Raw genomic sequence first — 26,994 nt, 5'->3', positions numbered from 1 at the left:
TTACTGTTTTTGGCATATTGACTATGTCACAGGTAGCTTGCCAGGCTCTGCTATGCGGGCGGGATACTCTCAGTAGCTTGCCAGGCTCTCCAAGAGGTATGTGGGTATGTATATATCTTTTACTGTACTGGGGATATGAATACGTCATGGGGAGCTTGCAAGACTCTCCTGGGTGGGCAATAGACTCTTGGTAGCTTGCAGGTTCTCCAAGAAGGAGAACAAGGCTATTAGATATCAGGATCTTGGTTTTATAATCTCTGGATATTGGCCTTTGGTGGGATTACATGGCGCCGGGAGCAGTTTGTGAGTGTGGCTGCCAGGCTACTGGAAAATGGGGGGTCTGGATGGAGGCTTAGTCCCAATCCGAGCAGGCTTGGAGATCTCAGCCCCGGGTCCTCAAGACTACACTATCAAATTTCTTCTTCATCCCTTCCCTGAACTGTAAACTTTTTAAGAAGTATAGAAGCTATGCATCATTTTGTAGCAGAACACAGCACTCATCACAGACCTCCCTTGCATCTTTCTAATTGACTTGGAAATGTTTAATAGCCTCAGTATCACAGATCTTAAAGGAGAAAGGCTCCATAACACTATTTTTTATAGATATTAAAGTGGAAATGTGCTAAACTATAAGTAAAATGTTTGTTATTAATTATATGTTATGTTTAATTATATACATGTGAACTGAACCCAAAGGTCAATATTTAAGGTAAATTTTTTCTTATTGATTATTGATTTCAATATTGGAGCTATTTTAATTGAATCACTGTGACATAGAGCATTACAAAATGGTTCATGATTGGGTTTTAGTCATACAATGTTCCAACACCTATGCTTCACCATGTACTTACCTAGGACCAATGTACCCAGATTCCCTCCCACCCTTTCAAGCCACAACCCCCCTAGTTTGCCTCTATGACAGGCACCTCTCTCTTCTCTCTCTCTCTCTTTCTTTTTTTTCTCTCACTTTAGGCATATGGTTTGTAATACAGATGCTGAAAGATTATCATGTATGTCCCCCTACCCACTTCCAATACTCAGTTCTTGTCCAGGATGATCATTTCCAACTAATATTGTCATAATGGACCCTCCTCTATCTTAATTACCTTCAATCTCCCATTCCATTGACCAACCATTGACCAGTGTTCTTCAGGGTTATTTTAAAGCAGATTCAAAGAGTGTCAGGTGGCATGTTCCCCAAAATAAGTTGCCAAGGCTGTGAAAGTAACCTTAAATAAGGCAGGTGTAGGTTATGTGACCTAGAAGAAAGGCTTGGATTAATTTTAAGAATAGGGCTAATAATTTATACTAAATCAATTATTCCAGAGAACACTTGCCCCTCTCCCCCCAAAAAGTAGTATATATTCCTTCCTCAGAATTTTTATACAAATACAATTCTGATACTAGAAAAAAAATCAGATAGTATTGGCAGTCAGAGGATGATGGACCATCCAAGTATGTTTCACATGAAAACACATATAAATAAGGCCTCCATATTTTGTTGATAATCAGAGCCAATTGGCACATTTTTAAAAATAACAGATTATCAGGCAATACAGGATATAGATGATCTCACTTATTTCCATATACTCTCCTGGGAGGAGGTAGAGACAGAAAATAAATTTTATGAATAATATTTCCAAGTTGTGCTTGATAATTATCTGAGTCTAGGGACTTCAACTCTTCCATTTTCCTAGGGAAAAGAATGATACCTTCTGCATCTGGGGATGTTCTCTGTCCCAGAAGGAAAATTAAGGTGTTGCCCATTCTACAGAGCAAGGCAGCTTGGGAGAATGAGAGGAGACATGGGCAGGAACAGTTCCAACTTTCCCTCTGCCATTAGAGACTCAAGAACTAAGCGGAAGTAGAGGCTCCAAGGAAAGTCGGGTGGTCGCCAGTATAGGTTTTAATTACACAACTTTATTACCAGGTGTTTTCCTAAGAGACCTCCACATGGTCTCAAACCTGAGAGGCATCCCTGGGAGTCTTTCTGCCTTCTGTGTTGCCATTTTACCTGCCGCAGGAAAAAGGTTAAGGCAATGTAAATAATGTATATATTTTTCTTTTTCAAAATCTATGTAAATATTTCATTTACCCTCCAGTAAATAATAAATACATTTGGAAAAAACAATATGAATATTTGATCATTTGCAGAGCAACTGTTAAGCTTGGAATTACACAGGAATGTTCAAACCAATCTAATAAATCCAAACTTCCACACAAATGGTTCAAAAGTGACCTGAACATGATCTTAGGCTTCAGTTTTTTTAAGTGCCTTGTTTGTTTCTCAGCCTGGGGAGTGTTAAATCAAGATGTCACTGTCTGTAACAGTCTGCTTGTGAATCATCTAAAAGTTTGATAACTCCCCAGCCTCTGAGCCTTCTGATAATACTTGGTGTTCTCTTGAAATAATAAAACGCCCTCTGCCTATGAGAGAAATGAAAGAATACCACATCACACAGCTGCTGTTTTTAACACAAAGAATTTCCCAAACTGCAATTGTTGCTTTCATAGAAATCCTGAATAATAAACATCAAATGACTCTTGCAAATAGAGCAGGTGATGTTTTCTTACACCCACCAGTGGATCAAATCTTGGAGCAAGAGGCTTGTAATAATCAGATTTTAAAATTTTTAAATTATTGGGGGGTTGTTCTACAGCCATTAAATAATCCACCCTGTCTCCTTGTCTTAATACGTTCTATTTCTCATGTCCCTCCTATTCTTGATTTATATATTGTTCCCTACCACCCACATGAGTGCATCTATGTTTCCCTCCATTGGTACTATTTCCCATCACATACACCCTTGGAAACTCAGTCCCAGTACTAACTCCTTTGGAAAATTTTTATCACTAATCCCTGCATGCACCATATTACAACAGTTCCATAGGATTAAATCATTAGTTTCTATTATTTATCCACCTGTAAAGGCGATTAGAGGCCAACCCAAAAGCCTCTCTCCCTTTCAGAGAGCCCAGCAAGCTACTGAGAGTATCCCACCCGCACGACAACACCTGGCAAGCTACCCATGGCGTACTCAATATGCTAAAAACAGTAACAATGAATCCGGAGTTCTGCCCTCCGTCGACAGTCAAAAATCAGGGATGCTGTCTCGTTTGCCAAGGCATCAAAAATCAGATGGGCCGGTCATGTAATGCGATTCAGAGATGACCGCTGGACTAGAGCTGTCACCAACTGGATTCGATGGGATGTCAAAAGACCTCCTGGCTGCCCACCAACTAGATGGTCAGATTTCTTTGTCAAATCTCTGAATGAACAATTTGAGGCTCTTCCTGTTTCTGGAGCGAGCAGGTATCATTGGGCTGCACAAGCTCGCAACAGGGACAAATGGAGACGTTACTGGCGCCCGCTTGAGCAAATCGAAGATCAACAGGACTACAAGTGATACAAGTGATACCCTGGAGAAAGTAAATAAGTCTGTTTTCATTAAAAATTATGAAGAGGATAAAGAATAATATATTTTTTCAATGATAAATTCCCATAATTTTATACAATAAAATGCTCCTGGTTATCCCCTTCTAGGATTATATAAACCATTACAAGTTTTATATAATACATGTCTTTGAAGAAACTTGAAGCCAGAACAGGAGTTAAAGTATTTCATCTAAATTCAGCTGACCCTAGTTCAGTCCCAGGCACCATGCATCACCAGAAGTAACCCTAAGTATAGAACCAACAATAAGCCCTGAGAACAGCTGGATATTACCAAAAAACAAACAAACAAACAAAAAAGGTGGGGTTGGAGGAGCAGAGAGAGATAGTATAGCTGGAAGGCATATGCCTTTACGGTGGACCCTGGTTCAATTCCCAGTACCACATATAGTCCATAAGCCCTACAAGGAGTGACCCCAGAGTGTAGGGCCAGGAGTCAGCTCTGAGTACAAGTGAATGAGATCCAAATACCAAAGAAAAGTTTGAGCTATAACCCAATGAAGTACGTATGTAGAATTTCGCATCAAACTTCCTGTGTGCTTGATTGATTCACTTCGTTTTCCACTGGGAGGAACAAAGATGCAACCATAGATAGTTTCCTTTCTGCAGCTGTTGAGAACATATTGCTGAGGTCTAGACAGGGAAATGCAGACTTAGGGGCCTCCAGCTCTCTGTCATCCCCCATTTGATAAAAAAAAAAAACTCCTGGAGTTTGAGCACCATTTTAGATCTCAAGAGTGGAGAACTTCAAAAGAAAAATAAGAGACCCTCGTTGTCCTGGACGAATGTAGATGAGGAGGTAAGGGAAGACAATTACACTGCAAGCACTTAAATCCCCATGCACTGCATTGAATGGCAAGTGTAATTGAGTGGAAGCAATGATGTATCATTTAGGCCTCTTTGTTGCCTGTAACAGTGACTGAAGCAGAAAATAAATACAATATAAGCATATGGAGAGCCAGAGGCTAGTATAAAAGGTTTCATGAGACAGTTACTCCAAGTGCCTTACTAAAAAGAGCTACTTGAAAGCCTAGCCCAGTCATCACTAGCGGAATGAATGGGCAGTTGCCCCCCATTTCCTCCTGTCTCTAGGATAAGATGTAAGCTCCAGAGTCCCCAGAGAGAGAGCCTAATTAATTGAACTCAGAATTCTAGTGGGCTCTTGGCTATCTTGTTGCAATAACAAGAAGGACCTGCTAGAAGAAGCGCAGCCATACCCCCAAGGAAAATGGAATCACTTGATGATGCATCCTTCTTCTGTGACCCACCCAAAGAATAACTTCCTTAGCCCCAGAGAACACTGAGGTGCCATTGGAAGGGAGTGTCACAGGTGGCTTAGGGGAAATGGAGAGAAGGGAGGTGGCCGCCTCCAGAGGGGGGTTCTCTAGCCACCTCAGTCATCCAGAAAATGTCTGGGATAGCCAGGACTGGTAGAAGCCACTATGAACACCGTCACAGCACAGACGGTATTTCTCACCAGCTCCACCCAGCAGTCGTCAAACTGCACCCGAATTCCACTTGATCTGTCTAGTGTGAGAATTAATCCCCACTACCAGATTTCCCAGAGAACCGTCCAACTCAGGCTGGAGTGAGACACTGCTCACTGCAAGACAAAGGGAAATCAGTCCTAGCCTCTACGCAAATTCTGCTCTTCCAAGCCACCACTTACCCTCAGAGAGAATAATTTCAAGAAGGAGATTAACAGTGAAGTAAGATAAGTTTATTTGGAAACATGTAACCCTGTAGCACTGTCGTCCTGTTGTTCATGGATTTGCTGGAGCGGGCACCAGTAACATCTCCACTGTGAGACTTGTTGTTACTGTTTTTGGTATATCGAATCCACCGCGGGTAGCTTGCCAGGCTCTGCCCTGCGTCTGGGATACTCTCCATAGCTTGCTGAGCTCTCTAAGAGGGATGGAAGAATCGAACCTGGTCAGCCTCGTGCAAGGCAAATGCCCTGCCCGCTGTGCTATCACATCTGGCGGGATTTGCAAACATAAGGGGAGGAAGAGTTTTGCACTCAGGAGAGAACATGGATTTTTCCAGAGTAGAAAGACCATTCAATAACACTGGGATGAGGTGCTATATGGATTCTCCCACCCCCTCTCCCCCCACCCCACGATTTCCCTGGCCTAGAATTCTTACACAAATGGGTATTAATTAGGTTTTTCATAGGAAAAGAAAAAAACAGTGAACTCCTGGTGGTCCATTTTCATGTTCTCATCATAGTCTCATTCCAGGGGATTCAAACCATGCTTTTGGTCAGGGATTCTGAATTGCAAATGTTTTCAAGGATCCTTAGAAGGGGTTGGTAGCTCAAAGGCCTTCAAGCCTTTGAGGTGGTTTTCACTTGGAAACACTGTGTGTGTTCCAAATTATATTACTCCCTAGCTCTCTACCTGCAACGGGAAGAATGCAGGAAGGGTTGGAGGAAGAAGGCAAGTACTCTTTAAATAAATTTTGTGAAAGAAAAATACTTGGACATTAATCAACAAGGAATCTTGGAGAAAGACAGGTTTGAGTTGGTCAAGTAGTAGTGGATATTGTAATAAAAATATAATATATAATAGTATAGCACTGTCATAGCACTAGAGCACTGTCGTACCATTGTTCATCGATTTGTTTGAGCAGGCACCAATAACGTCTCCATTGTGAGACTTGTTACTGTTTTTGGCATGTCGAATACATCACAGGTAGCTTGCCAGGCTCTGCCGTGTGGGTGGGATACTCGCAGTAGCTTGCTGGGCTCTCCGAAAGGGACAGAGGAATCGAACCCGGGTCAGCCATGTGCAAGGCAAATGCCCTACCCTCTGTGCTATCTCTCCAGTCCATATAATAGTATAATTAAAAAATTATAGTAAAAAATTTTAATCTACTGAAATTAAATAACTACAAAAATCAATAAACTATTTTTTAAGATGAAAACAAGTTTATTCCACTATTAAGCAAGAGAAGACACATCAGTAATGTGAAGGACCAAATTAGCAGAGTAGTGAAAGCCAAGAGGTTTTTAGTTCCAGCAAATATGCTGATCATAGTTATGTGACACTATGTTTCTGGGGAGTGTTGAGTGAACAGACAAATCTGTGCAGTGGACAGAAACTCTCCAACACATCCTACTGTTACAGAGAAAGAGCATTTTCTCAAAAAGAGATGCTTATTAGCCTCTGGAAAAAAAGAAACAGATTCTCCTTAGGGTAATGTTTCATACCTGGGGGTTAGAAGATTCCCTCTGGGATTCCAGAATAGCAAAGATAGAGCCAACCAACAGACAGATGGGTCACTGAAAGGAAACAAGTTCATAAGTGGGTAAATATTGCCAATCAAAGGGCAAGAATCACTGCCTTAAAATCATCAGATTCGGAGGCTGGAGCAATCAGTATGGCATTTGCCTTGCACTCGGCCAACCTGGGTTTGATTCCCAGCATCCCATATGGTCCCTGAGCACTGCCAGGAGTAATTCCTGAGTGCAGAGCCAGGAGTGACCCCTGTGCATTGCCAGGTGTGACCCAAAAACCAAAAACAGAAAAAAAAATCAGATTCCCAGCCCTACAAACTTTCAGTAAGGCTGGCAGAAATGCATCACTCTGGCTCAAGGTTTTTAAAGTTTGGGTTAGTTGTAATAAAGCACTCTTCAAGTTTTACATCTCTTAGGCAAGTGGAAAATTTTCCTTTTAGAGGACTTCAGTTTAAATCACATTTTATATGAGTAATATTTTATATGTATAAAATATATATGTTTATAGATGTATATTATAAGCTTAAGTTTAATGATTTCCTCACCCTTTTTCACAAATATTATCAACTGAGTCTCCCAAAACTTCTGTGCCATACTTATTACTTTTGTTCCTATTCTCATTTTATAAAAAATAATAAATATCATCAAAAGTCAATAGTTTGCCCCAGGAAACAGTCAAAAGTTCCAAGAGATTTAATCATTTATTTTTCCAAGTCATACTTAATAAAAGCAGCAAAATATTGCAACCAGCATATATATGTATATATATATATTTATATATAAGACTATGCTTTAACATGTAGACACAATTAATTAACCTAATGAACATTTAAATTTTAGAGAATAATGATGACCTTTCTCTAACTGAAAAATAACAGCAATAACTCCATCAATGGGAACAAGATGTTAGCAAACATTTACTTATAGAACCAGAGAGATAGTACAGCAGGTAGAGTGTTTTTTTGCCTTGCACACGGCTGACCTGGGTTTGATCCTTGGCTCCCCATATGTTCCCAGAGCCCTGCCAAGAGTGATTCCTGAGAGCAGAGCCAGGAGTAAGCCCTGAGCACTGCACGGTGTGGCTCCTAAGCAAACAAAACAGCAACAAAACATACACACACAAATATTTACTCAGCCCGCCATGCAAGCTCTCCTCCAAGACTAGGCAGGGCCCTGGGCCAGGAACCTGGAAAAAACCTTCAGAATGCCACAAGATGCAGAAACGAGGAAGAAGCAGGACCAGCCAGAGTTGCGGGGAGGGGCGGGGAGGCAGGGGGAGAAGTGGGCAGGCTTCCAAATAGAGAAGCAGAGAAAGCAGGAAGAAATCAGAGACTAACTAGACAGAAGCCAAAAGGTCCAGGCACAAAGTAGGGGAAGAGGATGTGAGGGGGAGGACTTGCTTGGAGCTGGCTGTAAATCACCTGGAGCTTGGCCCCGGGATGACAGAGGGATGTTACTTAAGGGGCTGAGCTGGCTCACATGTCTCCACGCAAGAAAGACAAAAGAAAATGCAAACAATCATCTTGTACAAAGAGAAGTCAAGGTAGGATGATTTAAAACAACACACTTTAAAGGTCCATTGACAGCAGCTTGCAGGAAAACTATTATCAAACCAAACGTGCTACACGGATGGAATTCAGGGGAAGAAAAGGACCACTCCTGGCTGGCTAGGGCAGCCTCTAGAAATTTCACTGAGCAATGATACAGACCATGAGACATGTGCTCGGGGCCCATTCGTCTTGCCAACTTGCTTTGAAATGTAACGGAGACTTACATTTCACTTCTCAGTTTATCACTCATGGGAAGCTCAACCTTTGCTCCCTTTATTTATTTTTTCTTTTCCTGCATTAGATGATTTTTCTAAAAGCCAGCCACATGATCAGATCAGCAAGGCTTTGTTTTATCTAATTTCAGAAGAGTTATGTGGGGTGGGTCTGCACTGTGTTTGGCACAACACGGAGTGCTGAGCTGAAATTAATAGACACAGATATTAATAAGGCCTGGGAAAACCTCAGGAAACTCAGTCATTCGGGAAATACAGAGAGATTTGAAGACTCTTAAAAAGCCCGGTGGAAAAGTCTACAAAGAAATTCAGGATGAAAGCTAAGAGCAATAAGTTCTAGTTTTAGGAGGAAGAATGTTTTTTTTTTCCAATTCATTTATTCAACAAACATGTTGATTGTCTCCCAAACTGACACGAGTATGGAGCTGAACTTTGGGTCTGGAACAGATAAATTATATTTTAAATAAAGGAAGAAGTCCATACTGGTGAGAGCCAAGAAAGAAACATTTAGGCCATCCTAAGACTAGCAATGAAAAGATAAAATCTAAGAGAATGGATGTAATTTGTGAGCACGGTAATAGTGGATGAAGATATTAGTCAACATATCAATATATGAGCTGTTCCCACTCTCCTTCCCAAACTATAAAATTCCCTTTTTTTTAACAACAGCAAAAAATAATCTTTTATGTTGGAGTAAATAGCACTTATTTTTAATTGAATCATAGTGAGATACACAGTTACAAAGTTCATAATTGGGTTCAGTCATACAATGTTCCAATAGCCTTGTTCCGTCAGTGTACATTTCCCACCACACACAAATGACAGTGTCCCCAGTTTCCCTCCCCCTCTTCCCCTGCCTGCCTCTCTCTCCCCCTCCCTCTCCCTCTCTCTCTCTTTCCCTCTGTTTCTGTTTCTGTCTCTGTCTCTCTCTCACTCTCTCTCTTTCTCTCTGTCTCTGTCTCTCTCTCTTTCTCTCTCTCTTTCTCTCTGTCTTTCTCTCTCTCTCTCTCTCTCTCTCTCTCTCTCTCTCTCTCTCTCTCTCTCTCTCTCCCTCCCTCCCTCCCTCTCTCCCTCTACTTCTCCCTCTCTTCCTCTCCCCTTTTTGGTTTGCAATACAGATACTGAAAGGTTATAAGGTCCCTTTACCTATTTTCAACACTCAATTTCTGTCCAAAATGATTATTTCCAACTCTTATACTGTTATCCTAGTTCTTCTCTTTCCAAATTGCCCTTTGCCCCTACACATTCTTGTGGCAAGCTTCTAACCATTCACCAGAACTGGTGTATAAAATTCTTTTTCAGAAACTCTTAAGAATTTGCCATGAGAAAATTCTACTTTTTCCCAAAAATGTATGTTATATAATTCATGTTTTCCTTTATTTCATAAGTTTTAATCATCGCCTCTTTTTTTCATTCCCCTCCCTCCTCTCTTATTCAAAAACTCTAAAATGAGAGTGACATTTTGGTGATCTCCTCAAATACATTTCCCTTTCCAAGAACTTGATTTCCCTTCTTCTTATCACTATCATATTTTTGTTGCTTAAAGAGAGCACAAACATAAACCTCCAGAGCAAACAAAAGCTATACCCTAGGGGATGGAGCCATAGCACAATGGGTAGGGCGTTTGCCTTGCATGCGGTTGACCCCAGTTCGATTCCCAGCATCCCATATGGTCCCCTGAGCACCGCCAGGAGTAATTCTTGAGTGCAAAGCCAGGAGTAACCCCTGAGCATTGCTGAGTGTGACCCAAAAAAAAGCAAAAAAAAAAAAAAAAGCTATACCAGAGGGACAGCACCTAAAGATCATTAGGGGAAACTGCGGACTTATTTTCCAACTCAGGAGAATATTGTAAGAGGAGGGAAAGAACCAAAAAGTGAAAATCCAACAAGGATGAGCTGTTGTGCTCACCCATTCACCTTGGGGGTAAAGCTAGGCTGGGGAAGTAGTGGAAGAAGTTTCCACGTTGGATGAGGGTTGGTTCCCAGGGAGCCCTGGCCCTACTTCTTATGTGAAGATAAAACAACAGCATGACAATAAATGGGTGAGGTGGCTACCTGAGCAGTTTGCTGTGATTGAGTGGGCCTTTGGGAGTCCTGAACACTGAGCATGTCATCGGTGAAGCGAGAGGGGGATTAGTAGGTCCCATAAAATACTAAACCATGGGGCTGGAGTGATAGCAGAGTGGGAAGGGTGTTTGCCTTGCACGAAGCCAACCCAGGTTCGATTCCCGGCATCCCGTATGGTCCCCCGAACACCGCCAGGAGTAATTCCTGAGTGTAGAACCAGGAGTAATCCCTGAGCATCACCAGGTATGACCCAAAAGAAAAAGAAAATGCTGAACCACCCGCCGATCTTGGCAACATGAGAGCAGCAGCCTTGAGAATCAACATGGTTCTTGCAGGCCGGGGGAGTTGAGCCACATTCAGTGCCCATGCGAGAGCAGAATTCCCTTGAGCTCAGGGCCAGAAATGTCTCCATGTAATTCAAAGGGATCTAGCATCACTCACCCATTCCCATGACTACATAAACTCCTTGCTGTACTATGTGCTATGGGATGGGGTAGCACTGTAGCACTGTCATCCATTGTTCATCGATTTGCTCGAGCGGGCACCAGTAACGTCACCATTGTCAGACTTGCTGTTACTGTTTTTGGCATGTCAAATACACCCGGGTAGCTTGCCAGGCTCTGCCATGCAGGCGGGATACTCTTAGTAGCTTGCCGGGCTCTCCAAGAGGGATGGAGGAATCGAACCCAGGTGGGCCCTGTGCAAGGCAAACACCCTACCCGCTGTGCTATCACTCCAGTAGGGAGCTGAAAGGAGAGGGGAGATTCCTTTAAGGGAAGCTGATTCTGATTGAAAATTTAAAATTGATTTTTGGTGCAGGGAGAGGAGAATTGAGAGCTATTTGGGGGATCATGCCTGGTAGTGCTTGGGGGAACATGTGGTGCCAGGTTGGGGAAAGCTACCGCATGCAAGCGAGTGCATTGGTCCCTGAACTATCTCTATTTCCCCTCCCCCAAATGTGAATTTCCAAGGAGACCATTGGAAATACCTTAGATTGAGACATCTTTCATGAGATCAAGTTCCCATTTCCCCACCTGCAAAACTGAGGGGCAGGTCAACTATGAAGAATAAAATAACAATTTCTGTGTCTTATCTTTCTGTATCTTCCAATACCTATTTTTAGCATGCTAGTTGAAAGAGGACATGTAGGTCGCCCTTGGCTATGGAGACAGAATAGCTAGACTCTCAAAGGTGGATGGTGTTACTTTGAAAAAAATCTGTCCCATTGTCCACCAACCGTTGATTTCCATTTTGAAGTGAAAAAAAAAAAGGTGTTATTCAGAGAATATTATTTTTTCAGAAATGGTTACGTTGTTAAAGGATGATTGTTCTCTGCTAAAAGGAAATATTTCTAAATATGTAGAAACTATAATGTAAGTTTCTCACAGTAAGCGAAATTCCTCTCCTAACAAAAGGTTACTCCCACTTGCTTTGGAGAAAGGAAATCTTGCCATTGGCCCTTTTTCAAATAAAAAGAAAGTCTGCTATACTGCATTCACACTGTTCTCAATTTATGAAGAGAAGGCAGGTGCCCAATATAAATATTATAGCTAAAGGAAATCAGTAAAGAATAAAATTATTACAGGATCAAAAGCTAAAATATCCACAAAGGTTAGGAGGGCAGAATCGGGCTCACACTGGGTCACAAAAAAAAAAAAAAAAAAAAACATATCAGAGAACTTCAGTAGACAAAGATTAAGCCATCTCTGCTTTGCAATCCTCAGATTTTTCCCCCCCAAATCTCATAGAAGTCAGAACTTTTTGATAGCCTGGGAATAAGTCTAATTCACTAAATGACACAAATATAGAGATGGAGCAAAAGAATAATCCGTTTCTCTTAGTTTCCCATGAAAATCTGAAATTACCATTGCAAAAGGAAAATGGCAAATGCATGGCAATGACCACTGCAAGACTAGAAACGCATGATAAACAATCATTTCCCCCTACTAATGAAAATACAGAAAGTGAAACACTTTATTTTACAGGTGCAAATATTTTTATGACAATATGCAAATCAGATGAAGTTTCAGAGATAAAGGCTTTGTTGGTGGTGGTGGTTCCAACCTTTTGGGAAGCAACAGAATGAAATGTCTCCAATCCCAGAGCTACAATACTGTCATTCAAGTGCTAAGAAGAAACTTTAAAAAGGAACCCAGGAAACAGCACGTAGCTGAGGGCACACAGATACTTACAGATAGCTCATCTACAACCACCCAAACCAATCAAACAAAAAAACTTCCAAACTGGAAAAATGAAATGTCCCAAACAGGTTTATGATACACTAACGTCATATAAAAGACTGCTTCTTTGAAATTACGTCTAATGCAAACCATCTGAAAACAATGGGACTGTTTATTTTGGAATGCCAAACGGGAAAAGAAGATATCAATAGATACCTACCCTCTGTGGCAAATATGGGAACATGTCTGCATGCAATATGAAAGTAATAAAACCGTTTCTTCTGATAGCGGGGCTCAGTTATGGCTTGTTTAAAAACTCCTTGATTTTATTTGTGTGATCTTAATAAACAAACATTCTGCTCTTCAAATGTGTATTTGTTAAGAGAGGCCTTTGAAGAGGAAATGTGGCTCTGATAGAAATCCAGATGGCAAAATTACAATGTATTTAAAGGATTCTTTTGTAATCGAGACAATTAGAGATTCAAAGTAAGGAAGAATAAAAGGATGGGAGCGAGAGTGAGTGGCTGAGAGACGCACCTGTCCCACTACAAACTCGGGTGTTTCTCAATGAAAAGAGGAGCAGAAGGAGTCCAGGTAAGAGAATTAATTTTGTTTCCTTTTTGAGAGTTTAACTCTTAACTCTGAAAAGTAATAAATTTGCAAGTAAGCAAAATAAAGTCTGAAAAATAACCTCTCTTGGTTAGCTAAGCCTTAGAGGAAATTGCCAAATCTGAGTTGAAAAGAAAAGACAGCAGCTTTAGCAAGAGTAGGGACTAAGTAAGATTCCCACACCCAAGAAATGAATGCGCCTCACCAAAAGGACCCAACAGAGCTTTTAAAATCGAAGCTAAGAGCGACTTGTGGGTAGCCCTTGCATTGGACAGAGCCCAGCATTTGAAGGTTAAAGCATTTTCTAAGGAGAGAATGGAAACCAAACTCAATTAAATGGAGATGGAGAGTAAATTGAATTTAGTGCTCAGAGGTGCATTAGACTTGAAGAGTTGTACTTCTTTTGGCCATCCGCAAGGCAAAACAGAAAAAGCCCTGAAACCGAGCTTGAGAAGGCAGGAGCGAATCACGACTGTGCCAAATAGCCTTAGTGAAGAAAAATGGGGGGACACCGAAGCTACTAGGTTCCTTTATGAAAATGAGAATGGAATAAACTACGTTTGATTCCCCAGATCTGCTCCTCCCAGGATAGAATTCTCCAGCTGGGACTGCATAGACTACTTTTGGAAATTAGGAAGTTTCCAGATCACGTCCAGAAGAGTTGTTGTCAACGAATGAATATTTCAGGGTTCTTCAGAGCAAGATCCACCAAAAGTGCACATTTATGTTAAATAGGTTCGTTGTCGTTTCCTTGCAGTGAGGAGATGACACAAGGCACAGAAATAAGAGGAAAAAGTTCAGTGAAAGAGTTTTAGGATGAATCCGTATAAAACTGAGCTGGGTGATTTTTAAGAACGGCTTAAGGAAACCCGGGGTTGTTTTGAATGGGGGGAGGGGCGGTCATCAAGCAGAATTTGGAGATCTTTTATTTCTAGTAGCTCGAGTGAAACGGGAACTGTAAGTTATGGGTAAAGAACAGCTGTCACTCACATTGGCTCAGCAAGGAGACTGCAAAGTCACTTTGGTTTGGATGGCGTTTATGCTTCTGACTGTGAACAAATGTATTTACAGAGCAGTTCATTTTTTTCGTCTTGCTTCTTCCATGGCCGGACAAGGAGATTGTCTGAGAGTGATATTCTGTGAAATTGTTTCTGTCCAACAGAACTGCATGGTCTGACTGTTGGAGGCAGACAGCTCCCAGCGAAGAGCAGTCAGGAGCTGCACTTTTGTTTCTCCCCATGAAGAAAATAATTAACTGCAGGGATAAGTAATTAGCTCAGAAGCCAGGGAAGGAGGCCCTAGGCTAGAAGCTATTGAAAGGTAGAGAGTGTGGATCCATAAAACTAAAGCTCTAGGAGAAAGAGGCAGAAAACAAGTAAAAGGTATTGACTGGGGAGGTGGGGAGGATGGAGCAAGACAGACAAAGAAGAGGGAGAGAAAACTCCGGGGATGTAGAGCTCGCACAGGCTCCCTGTCCACGCACTCACTGGCCCATAGAGTTCATCGCTGGGGCAGATTGGAAAGGGATTCAGTCAGGCCAGACACAGTCATTTCTCAAGCAGTTCCTAGTTCTCTGATTTTATGAAACCAAACTTCAAATGGTATTTTATCTCCAATACAAATGGGAGTTGTGTTTGAAGTAACCACTTCTGGTCGATTGGGGTAGTTTATTTTCTTTCAAACGGAATTAAACCATTAGATGCTGTTCTCTCTTCAATCTCTAAGTCATCGACGCACGGATCAAGGAGCTGGCCATTTACATTTTCAAAGCTATCAAAAGTAGAAATTTACGTAGGGCGATATAATATTTAGGAGGGGAGAAGTTTACACATCTGGGAGGAAGATGTGTTTTCAGGTTACAGTGGAATCTTTGGGATTCGAGAGAGGAAGATACATTTCTCAAATAGTATTTCTACGCATGAGAGCCTATACAGAAAATTTTTTCAAAGGACCCTAAAATACACAAACAACAACAAACTTCTCTTTCCAACACAGCTCAGCTCAGTGAGGCTGAGTACAGCCACAGTGTGCAATGGTTAATTGGCTGCACATCCTGAGAAGTGTTTAAGACAGAGTTTGGATAATGCCAAAAAGTATTCAGAGAGCACACACTGAGGCCCAGAGCCCTCCATCCTACATCTCCGGGTCTCCTGGGGTATACATTTAGGAATAGGCTGGTAGTAGGCATCACCCAGAGCTACCAGCATCCGAAACATTTGGGGAAGTCACAGCGAAACGCAGGGGCAACAAAATGACAAGAGAGCGATTCTGGTATCCATTCCGGTAATTGAGTCTGCAGCATGTCAGAGGCAGGGCACCCCTGTGGAGGGCGTCAATAACTCAGTTCCTCAAGGGGAAGCCGTGCTGGCACCTGGGTGGATCCGTGACCTTTTGCAGATGGAATAGCATTTGAACAGACCACATCAGGAAGAGAAAAACAATCAAAAGAAAAGCAATTTGCTAAATGAAATCTACATGAACAAAAGAGTGTACAGCAGCTCAGCAGAACCTATAAGGATCAGCCAGTAGACGTTGGCACCTCCACTATCCTGATAGAACTGCAGCAGCCCTGGGGAAACCAGATATATATGGAGGCTCCACCCCCCCCATCACTTTTCCTACGAGAGAGACAGACAGACAGACAGAGACAGAGACAGAGAGAGAGAGAGGGAGAGAGGGGGGGGCTGGAGCAATAGCATAGCGGGTAGGGCATTTGCCTTGCACGCGGCCGACCCGGGTTCGAATCCCAGCATCCCATATGGTCCCCTGAGCGCCGCCAGGAGTAATTCCTGAGTGAAAAGCCAGGAGTAACCCCTGTGCATCGCCGGGTGTGACCCAAAAAGCAAAAAAAAAAAAAAAAAGAGAGAGAGAGAGAGAGAGAAAGAGAGAGACAGAGACAGAGAGAGACAGAGAGACAGAGACAGAGACAGAGTGTGTATGCATTATTTGTAATTTTTCTATCAACTTTAATTCTTATTAGCCAACCAATGAAGCTGTTGTTTTGTTTTGGGTATTTTTGTGTGTGTATTTTGGGGTAAATATCAATGTGACTTTTTCACAGTTTTAGTGCAAAGGACAAATCACGCAATAATGGATCAGCTAGATTTTTGTCGGATTACAGTTCTTTGTCGTCAGTGCTCAGGACACTAAACCTGATGAAAACTGACAAAGTTCAGAGCAGCTTTTGGAGTACTAAGGTGGGTCTCTGAGAGGATGCTTCCGCGTCCCAGGCTCAGGCCCAGATAGCAGTATGTGAAGGTGTGCCCCCTTTTAAACGGCGATGGTAATAGGATCACAGTCCCTGGCACCTTATTGAAGACAGTGGTTCTCACCTAGAAACATATTAGACTGACCACAAGAGGGTCATTAAATCCTAACGCAAAGCTCTACAGTAGCTCATTTCAATTCAAACCAGGGGCACTGATAGCTTTAACAGTTTGCCTAATGTGACTTCAAATTTAAGAATCTAGTTTAAAGGGGAAAACAACCCAGGTCAGTAAACATTTTATACTCGTCTTACTCTGACTCGGTGGGAATGGAACAAATGCCTATCTGGAGAATCAGAGGATGAGAGTCAGAGAGATGGCAGAATCTTTTGTTTTCCTGACCTGGCTTTGATTCTCAGCATCCAAGCTTCACCAGGACTAATCCCTGAGCGCAGAGCCAGGAGTAATCCCTGAGCACTGTCAGGCGTGGCCCCCAAATCAAAAACAAAAAAAGAGGAGCTTCTGCCGTTTGGATAGAGGGTCACTTATGCCTACAATGTGTGTGGGATGCAAGAGCTGGTCTGGGAGGGACAGAGTGCGTTGTTGCTTTCTCGCTAAGAAAAAGAGAATATGCCGAGAGGGACCCAACCAAGGGAACACCCAGTGCCTGACTCCCTCACCCAAACCAACAATGATTTCAACCACCTTGAGTCATCACTGATCCAGGTCTAGACGGTCTTTGTGAATGGAGACAAAGTCCAAAATCAGGACACTGCTCTGCCAGTTTTTCTGGGTCCTCCGAAGCATTTGCCATCCTTGACTGCTTTTGTTTATGTTTCCCCCAGGTATTTGGCACCTGGGATGCAAAGTGGCCATGACAAACAAGTTTTGACAGCAGGAAACCAGGAAGTGTCGAGAAGCCACGGTGCAGAAATGGAAGGCTGCTGGGTTCTCTACATTCCAAAGAAATATTTTTCCATACACTCTAGCCTGCTGGTAAGATTCCATTAAAAGTTACGCATCCTGCTTGGCATTCAGTGTGTTTGCACATTCCAGGGGAACATTATAAGCACATTTGCTTTGATACCTTGCCATTTCGTGAGGGTCCCTAAGGTTTTAGAATTCTACCGGATATGAAGACATCACATCTACTTTTCAGTTTGCTGAGTCCGCACTGTAGCACTGTCGTCCTATTGTTCATTGATTTGCTCGAGCAGGCACCAGTAACGTCTCCATTATAAGACTTCTTGTTACTGTTTTTAGCATATCAAATACGCCACGGGTAGCTTACCAGGCTCTGCCGTGCAGGCAGGATACTCTCGGTAGCATGCCGAGCGCTCCAAGAGGGACGGAAGAATCGAGCCCAGGTTATCTGCATGCAACACAAATGCCCTGCTTACTCTGCTATTGCTCCAGTCCAATTCAGACTAAAAAGACAATCTTTCATTTCTTCTTAGTAATCATTGTAGTAGCTGAAATCACGCACAATAATATCTCTAAGTAATGTGACATTTACTGTGGTTGGGCACTCTCGTGTAACACTGAAAACCTCGAGAACCCTGTGAAGTCAGTGGATAGTGAAACCCACTCTGCAGTGCAGAACCTGGAGCAGAGAAAGTGGGGTGAAATCACCTGATCCAGAGTCCCAGAGATACAACACTGGATTCCAGACAGTCCAGCTGGCTCCAGAACCAACTGCTCTGGAGCAAAGCAACAACTTGTGACAACAACAACAGCAACAACAACTTTTCTCACCAACATGTGAGCAAAGGCAGAAGACCCTCCGTTGCTGTTGAGAACCTTCCTTTCTACATTGTTATTTTCTACCCTCAAATCATATTTAAGTAGTCCATGTTATCATAGAGAAATTCAGCACAGGGCCCATGACTATTGTTATCGAATCATCCATAGAACCGTTTGAAAAAACCCTTCCTCTGGGGTGGAGACCTGGGTTACTTTCAATATTTGTTGCTACAAACAGCCAACACAGCCAACAGGAAGCAGAAAGCATCTTGGTGTCTGTCTCTATCTCTCAGGTCAACTTTTTTTTTTTGCTGGAAAGAAGGAGATTTGGGGAGGTGGGGAGCTCCCAAGCAGTGCTCAGGGGATTGGTGATCATTTTTGCCAAGCACTCATACGCAGAATCACACCCAGCCATGCTGAGGGCAGGGCATGGCTGGTGGGTATGTGGTATGATCCTGCAAACCATTGGCCCTACCCTTGGTCAACTTTTGCTAGAGTTGTTATAGTATATTAATAAGAGTGAAATTTGTTGTTACAGAAGTGAAATGTCTGGGGTGTAAGGTAGCTGCATGGTTTAGCTCGCCAGTTATAGTCAGCTTATGCTCTCAAAACTCAGGACCAGGGCGCTGGAGCGATAGCACAGCGGGGAGGGCATTTGCCTTGCAGGCAGCCAACCCAGGTTTGATTCCCAGCATGCCACATGGTCCCCTGAGCACCGCCAGGAGTAATTCCTGAGTCCAGAGCCAGGAGTAACCCCTGTGCAGATGTGACCCAAAAAGCAAAAAAAAAAAAAAAAAAAAAAAAAACCTCAGGACCATTCACACTCTTGATAAGAATGCAGGGCGATCTTACCCGCACGATGCTGGGTCTATGAACAAGCAAAAATAAATAACTCAAAACAATTTACAGACTCTTATTCTTCAATTGCCATGGTTCAAACCTAGACCCCTTTTAGTGTAAGCCAACTTTCTCAAGAATTGTGGCAATTATTTTTATTCTTACTAAAAATAGGTTGATTATGTATTACATCAGCTAGTTAATACCATACACCAAATCCCAGCTTGAATTTAAAATATTACTTCATTCTGTGTATAATTCATAATGTATAAAATCTGCCCCATGTATTTTTATTTTCTGTTTAACACAAATTTAAAATGAATATGAAAATCAAAAATACCTGTTCCTAAAAAATATATACAAAGAGACCCCTTGGAATTAGAGTTCCACCTTAACGAATATCAGTCACACTTAAAAAGCAAGTTTAAAAGATCTTGAGGATAGGGCTAGGGGAAAAGAAAGAATAAAGAGAAACTATACCCAACTTTTAAACCACCAAGAATGTGCTGGCCAGAGTCAAATTGTTGGCAGCAAAAGATTTTTATAATTTCTTTTCCATAATTGAGCCTAGTTGGATAATTACATTTAGAAAAATAAGAGAGTAACCACAGATGTGAATGTAATGGAATTTAAAAAATAATCATAATAAAGTGTAGACCTATCTCTCATGGAAATAAAAGGGGCAATAGAAAACTCATCATTGCTGAATTTAGTTCAATACTAAGTTCCTCCCCAGCTGGGAGTTTTCTTCCCTTTTCCTTCTACTTTCCGATCATCATATTTCCAACTCTGAAATCAAAACAAACAAACAAAAACTTAATCATTCTCAACTTTAGAACCAAAAAAAATGGTATTCTCAAACCAAAAGAGCGATTCAGATCAGCCAGGAAGTCACAAACTGTCACACTTACCCATTTGTCACTTTCACAAACCAACCTGCGTATTCCCTGAGCTTCAGAGCAACACTTGAGAGGACCAAATCAGCTCTCACAGGGGAGGGCAGGGGAAGCTTTTACCCAAATTTGCTTCACCTAAAGATTTCAGAAGTCGGTACTAAGCAGCAGCTTGGAGTAAACCCATTCTTGAGACTCAGTGAATAGTTTAAGCTATCTGGGAGCATACACTGTACACTGTCATCCCATTGTTCATTGATTTGCTCAAGCGGGCACCAGTAATGTCTCTATTGTGAGACTTGTTGTTACTGTTTTTGGCATATCAAATACGCCATGGGGAGCTTGCCAGGCTCTGCCATGTGGGCAAGATGCTCTTGGCAGCTTGCTGGGATATCAGAGAAGGGCAAAGGTATCAAACTCAGGTCGGCCACATGCAAGGCAAAAGGCCCACCCGCTGTGCTATCGCTCCAGTCCATTTGGGGCATATCATGCTGAAAATAAACTGTAGGCTTTGGGATGAGACAACCTAAATAAAGCATTAGCCTCTAAAATGTGTTTAAATTGAATTTCTGGATACTTTGGCAAGTGTCCACTTTTAAAATTGTTCTGATCTAACTAATCTCTAATCAAAAGGATCTGAGTATATGGAACATTCTCATTAATAACGATAACCATTAACACTAACTGGATGATCCTGAGAAAGTCATTTCACTTCTTCTAGAGGTTCCAAAGAAAAATCCCTTATCTGCCTTTTTCAGCTTTCTGAGACCACCAGTTTCCCTTGGCTCCTGGCCTTGTGGAGCAATTGCACCCCTGTGACCTCTGTGCTCATCCTTATATACCTGACCCTCTTGCTTCCCTTTTTATGCCTAAAGACCTCTGTGTTATTACTAGCCCCTACCCCCCAGGTAATCTAGAATAAACTCTTCACCTCAACTATTCATTTAATCCTCTATGCTGGATATTTTGCCAGACATTCACACACTCCAGAGAGAGAGAGGAGTTGTGATCTTTGGGGGGTCCCTATTCTGCCAGTCACATTAGCTGTATGACATTTAGCAAAGGAAAATCTCAATGGGCCTCAGTTTCTTTATTTGTCAAATGGGACTTTTTAGTTATTTTGAGGACTAAGTCAGATAATAACGTAAAGTCCTGGGCAAAGGGACAGCTCACAGATCAAGTCTTCAATAATGCAGTTCAAAAACTCTTAAGAACTAATAATAAAAGAAGAAAAATGATTGCATTCCTTTAAACTGTTTTAATCTTTCTATTGTCTATGTTTGAAAGGCAACGTTAGGATCATTTTGAAACTGTCATTTTATTTTTTAAGCTATGTTTAGTATGAGTTTATATATAAGATACAAGGATTATTAGAGCATTAGTAATAGGTTAAAATGAATACCTATAGAAGACATTGAATGAAACATATCTTAGCTCCAAAGAATGATTAAATTGTGAAATAGGCAGTAGCTATCAAAAATCTTAAAAGTGTACATTTCCATTGACCCAGATAGCAACCCACCAAGAAAATATCCAAGGGATATATCGACAAAGACATTGCTCCAAGCCAATTTGTAACAGTTCTGTTTATAAAAGAAAATAAAGTGTGAAAATTAAATTATTTCATATCAGGAAATGGTTTTGATAAATTAAGCCTACAGTTGTTTATAAAAGGAAGAAGAGAGAATAAATAAAATGAATTGTAACATATCAAATTTGGTCAACTGTGAGTGTTTCCCTCCCCCACGCCCCCGCCACACACGTCTGCTTAGCATTCTTCTAAACTTTCAATGGTTTTCTACTTGGAACAGACTGCACCCAGTCTTGGTTGTGAAATGTGTTGCTTTTACCTTACAGAACCAATGATCTCTGTCTCATCAGCCCTGCCACACGTGAGCCTGCTGCTTCTAGAATCTTCTTCAAGAGAGGCGTGTGACCATAATCTCAGGAACCAACAGACGACTGAAGCCAGGCACAAAAGCAAACAGGACTCAGAGAAAGACAGAGAGGGCTTGGAAAATGAAGATGGCGAACAAAACCATTGGAATCCTGAGCTGGGGACTGATAGAACTTTTATGGTTGGAGAGAAGCATCTAAAATAATGGGGTTTTCAAGACTAGTAGAAACAAGTACCAGGAGGCTGACTCCATGGCTTGGAGGCTGGCCTCACATTCTGGGGAGAGGGCAGCTCAGAGAAGGGATCACCAAGTATAATGTGGTCGGAGGCCATGTGGGGGAAGGGTGATGCGGGCTGAATGTAGACTAGAGACTGAACAAAGTGGCCACTCAACACCTTTATTGCGAACCACAACACCTAATTAGAGAGAGAGAGAACAAAAGAGAATACCCTGCCACAGTGGTGGGGTGGGGTGGGAGGAGATGGGATTGGGGAGGGTAGGAGGGATGCTGGGTTTACCGGTGGTGGAGAATGGGCACTGGTGAAGGGATGGGTTCTCGAACTTTGTATGAGGGAAACAAGAGCACAAAGATGAGTAAATCTGTAACTGTACCCTCACGGTGATTCACTAATTAAAAATAAATAAAGGAAAAAAAATAAAATAATGGGGTTTCTGGCTAATAGCCTTGAATGCTTCCTCTGTGCAGTTCAGCTGTTGCTATTAGTATTCTCTCTCCATACCTGCATTTACATGTGTAAACCAGACTTCTGTTGCATCAAAGGCATTGACCTGAGATTATATCAGGGACTTTGTAAGCAGAGGCACGGGGGGATTAAGGGAAAGACTTTTCTGACGTTATAGTCTTACAAAAGAAGAGCAAATAATATGATCCTTATGTGGCCCTCCAGTAAGTACACCTGTGCCCTACACTTGCTATTCCATTAATTAACTATGTGACCTTGAGCAGATCAATTATCCTCTCAGAATTTATTTCCGGAGAAGATCAAACTAGAATTAATGATTTTTCTTAATTTTCTTGGAAACAGTAGGGGGAGGAAGCAAGGATGAAGTGAAACCCTCACCCACCCCCTCCTTTCACTCTTGTTTAAAACCAGAGCAATTATCACTTTTCTCTCTTTTGTTCACCTCTATTTCCTCATCAGAAAGAATAAAATCTGTTGTCTTTACCAAACATTTTGGAAAGTTCTTAACTAGAGGACTTACAGAGCATTTTCAAATGATGAATTGCCCAACCTGTATGGGTTCATGGCAAAATCATAGCTGGTGGCCAGAAAGTCAAGAAGTCAGGAGTCATATATGTAAAACTTGAGGATAAAGCTATGGGTCATGATACAGTCATTCCAAGCACCTACAAGGTTGCTAACAGGCCTGCAAAAAACTGTCTCTATGTCCGCTATGTTCATCAGGTGAACTCCTACTACACATTTCTTTTCTTTCTTTTTTTTTTTTTTATTGAATCACCATGTGGAAAGTTACAAAGCTTTCAGGCTTAAGTCTCAGTTACATAATGCTTGAACACCCATCCCTTCACCAGTGCACATATTCCACCACCAAGAACCACAGTAAACCTCCCCCCACACCCCCCCAGCCCTCCACCCCTGCCTGTGTAGCAGATAAATTTCACTTTACTTTCTCTTTACTTTGATTACATACAAACAAAAAACTCACTATTATTGTTTGGAGTCCTTTCCCCCCCCCCAGAGTCAGACATTTTTTTATTTTTAGCTACCAGTGGTGTATTTGATACACCAAAAACAGTAACAAGTCTCACAATGGAGACGTTACTGGTGCCCGCTTGAGCAAATTGATGAACAATGGGATGACTGTGCTACAGTGCAGTGCAGAACTTATTTTTAAAATGAATCACTGTGAGGTACAGTTACAGACTTACAAACTTTGGTGCTCACATTTCAGTCATACAATGATCGAGTACCGATCCCTCCACCAGTGCCCATTCTCCACCACCAATGATCCCAGCATCCCTCCCACCACCCCCACCAAATCTCCCCCAACCCAACCTGCCTCTGTGGCAGGGCTTTCTCTTTTGCTCTCTCTCTACTTTTGGGCGTTGTGGTTTGCAATGTAGGTATTGAGTGGCCATCATGTTCAGTCAATAGTCTACTTTCAGCTCGCATCTCCCATCCTGAGTGGGCCCTCTAACCACCCTTTACTTGGTGGTCCCTTCTCTATCTGAGCTGCCCTTTCCCCCAGCATGTGTTAAATGCTAGATTTGTTTTTGCTCTGGACCAGATCAAAGGGGCAAACAATAGGTTGCAGATTTTTTTCATTTGTACTTATGTCTGGAGGCTACACCAAGTGGTGCACAGGGTTTACTTCTGACTCTTCACTCAGGAATCACCCCTAGCTATGCTCGAAGGAACATATGGGGTGCTGGGAATCAACCTCGGGTCCACGGTGTGCAAGGCAAATGCCCTACCTATTGTACTATCACTCTTGCCCCAAATAGATTGTAGCATTAAATGAGAAGAAAAGGTCTGTGGTCCACATATATTTCACTTGTAATTCAGTTAACTGACAAGAACATGGCGGAAAAGGACCAAAGGATAACGTAGGTTTGTATTTGCTCAGATATCACGAAACATGAATCACGAAATCCCGTTAATCATCGATTTCTCAAGCAGGCTCAGTAACCTCTCCATTTGTCCTTTCTCTGAGATCTTAGAAGTCTCTCTCGACTCGGCCTTCCCAACGATGTCGCACTGGAGGCTCTTTCAGGGTCATGGGAATAAGATCCAGATTGTTACTGGCTTTAGCATATGAATAAACCATGGGAAGCTTGCAGGACTGTCCCATGTGGGCAGGAAACTCTCAGAAGCTTGCCAGTTTCTCACATATAGAGAAGTAGGCTACAAATTACCGCGCAGCCGCTCAGATATACTGAAGAGAATAGAAGCCAGGACTGACCATTTATTATCACTGAAACCTGGATACCCTAAATCTTCCTCAATTCTAGATAGCAATAATAATGGCTTCCATTAATTTAGCAACACCTATGGGCCAAGTACAGATGAGACACTCCATTCATCACTTCATCAACTCCTTCTAAATTTAACTGACCTTTTTTTTTTGTTTTAATGTATTTCATAATGTTTACAATGAAACCATTATCATTGTTTCACATTTGCAATACTGCTACACCAGGCCCACCATCAGTGTCAAGTTCCCTCTCCAGCAACCTCCCTGAATGTGCAGATCACAGTTCTATTGACAATATGTCAGTGTTTGTTTCCACTGAGGATTGTCTAATCTCGTGTTTTGTGTCTTTATACTCTGATGTGAGCAAGATTGTCTGCTATTTGTCTTTAGCTCTCTGGCTTTATTTACTTACCCCGATTTCCTTTAATTACATCCAAGATGCAGTCGAATACAAGAGTTTTCATCTTTGCTCACAGCTGAGTAGTATTTCATTGTGTATGTAAAGCACAATTTCGTTATCCACTCTTCTATTGTTGGACACTTGAGTTGCTTCCAGATCTTGGCTATTGAATATAATGTTGTAATGAACAGTGGTGTGCATAGGCCCTTTTCAAATGATGTTTTTGTGTTATTGAGATAGATGCCCATCTGTGGGGTTGCAGACAATAAAAAGACTCAAGAGATGTGAATAATTTGCTCAGAGACTCAGAACCTGTCGGAAAAGATGACTCAAACCTGGGGGTGGTGAGATACCACCTGGGTTAAGGCACCTGCCTGGCACACAATCAGTCCAAGGTTGATCCTTTTCACTGTATACAGTCAATCAAAAGTGATATCTGAGCAGGGACAGGAGTAACTCCTGAACACTGCCACAAACTGCCATCCTCCATCCCAAAAAAGGAGGGGTTCAAACTTTAACATTTGAGCCTGCAAAGCTCCACAATACAAAAAGAAATCTTAGATTTTATTGCATCAGCCACTAGGTACGCAAAACTAGGGAATCCTTAGAGTAATAAATAAAACTATAATTTTATAATTTTATAACAAACACATTTTAAGTCATAGCAAAGAACATCATACCTTTCTTCAAAAAGTCTTTTGAAGGTCAACTCCTTGCAGATGTAACTATTTTCTATTTTGGTCTGGTTTTAATTTGGTTAATATTCTGATTGAACATAGATATTTATGACATTTATTAAAAGCTTTTATTACTAATTTTGTGCAGAAAAAAATCTAATGGAGATGTATTGAAGAATTTCCATAAAATTAATGTCCGGACTTAATGGATGTCTAAGGTATCATTATTAATGAGAATGTTCCATATACTCAGATCCTTTTGATTAGAGATTAGATAGTTAGATCAGAACGTATTTAAAACTGGACACATGCCAAAGTATCCAGAAATTCAATTTAAACACATTTTAGAGGCTAATGCTTTATTTAGGTTGTATCTTTATGATGCCAAATGAAAAGCTGTAGTTACAAAAAATCAATTGATTTGGTCAGCTGCTGGATGATCAAAAGACCACATCATACTAGTGGGCTCTTACTGATGACTCTATGAAGTCATCAAGCACAACTTTCAATCTGTAGAAATGATGGCCATTCCTCTAAGACATTCGTACTGATTCTCACTTCACTTTCCATGGTCTAATCTTGACAGAGAAAGTCAGTGAAATATTTGATCTTTCCTAAGATCTCAATCCCACAGCTCTGGTGCTTGATAATGTGGAGGAAAACTCAGATATCCAAAGCTCCCAGGATAAGGATGTTCATACAGGTATGCATTTCTAGGAACACTGAATTACTAAGAGGTCACATCATATCCCAGATTTAGAACCATGTATTTAGAGTTGGTTTCAAAGTGTCCATGAGCTGGACTAGAGTGATAGCACAGCGGGGAGGGTGTTTGCCTTGCACTCTGCCGACTTGGGTTCGATCCCCGGCGTCCCATATGGTCCCCCGAGCACCACCAGGAGTGATTCCTGAGTGTAGAGCCAGGAGTAACCCCTGAGCATGGCTGGGTGTGACCCAAAAAACAAAAACAAACACACAAACAAAAAACCCAAAAACCAAAAAACAAAGTGTCCATGAGCAGAGTTAATTTAGTTGCTTTAGCTCCCTTGTAG

This window comes from Sorex araneus, chromosome X (genome assembly GCF_027595985.1).
Source record: "Sorex araneus isolate mSorAra2 chromosome X, mSorAra2.pri, whole genome shotgun sequence".
In the NCBI taxonomy this organism is placed as follows: Eukaryota; Metazoa; Chordata; class Mammalia; order Eulipotyphla; family Soricidae; genus Sorex; species Sorex araneus.
This window is presented reverse-complemented; position numbering follows the sequence as displayed.